Here is a 504-nt window from a genome sequence, read left to right as displayed (position 1 = left end):
AGGGTAGCTCGGCGGCTTAAAGCGTCAACTACACGATTCAGTTTTCACGACTTATGCTTGAGAGAAAAAGTGAACCGTTGGATGTAAGAAACCCACCGAGCATGCATCTGATTCAGATTCTTTTGACTATTGATGAACTTTAATACTTGATGGTCGGTATAGAGGACAAACTCTCGTTGGATCAGGTAGTGCTCTCACACCTTGAGGGCTCTTAAGATAGCATAAAGCTCAAACTCATATGTTGAGCACTTCTGTCTTGCTTCTCCGAGCTTTTCACTACAAAATTCTACGGGCTTCCCTTCTTGAGATAACACAACTCCTATCCCGACGATTGATGCATCACATTCAACTTCAAACAGCTTGTCAAAGTCAGGTAAGGCAAGTACAGGTGTTGTGCATAGCTTTTCTTTGATGATTTCGCTCAGTTTCGTCACCCCAATTGAATTTTCCTTTCTTCATACACTCGGTGGTCGATGCTACAATACTGCTGAAATTCCGAATGAA

The 504-nt window shown here is 42.5% G+C and overlaps 1 protein-coding gene across 1 annotated transcript in view; it reads right to left on the bottom strand.

Annotated features, from left to right (window-relative positions):
* The window catches only part of LOC132190733 (pleiotropic drug resistance protein 1-like), a 9,587-nt gene that overhangs the window by 485 nt on the left and 8,598 nt on the right, over positions 1–504 (bottom strand). The gene's annotated exons all lie outside the window — the stretch shown is intronic.

The sequence above is a fragment of the Corylus avellana genome, chromosome ca8, assembly GCF_901000735.1.
Source record: "Corylus avellana chromosome ca8, CavTom2PMs-1.0".
Classification (NCBI taxonomy): Eukaryota; Viridiplantae; Streptophyta; class Magnoliopsida; order Fagales; family Betulaceae; genus Corylus; species Corylus avellana.
The sequence above is the reverse complement of the archived record's forward strand: the minus strand, read 5'-3'. Positions and strand labels throughout refer to the sequence as shown.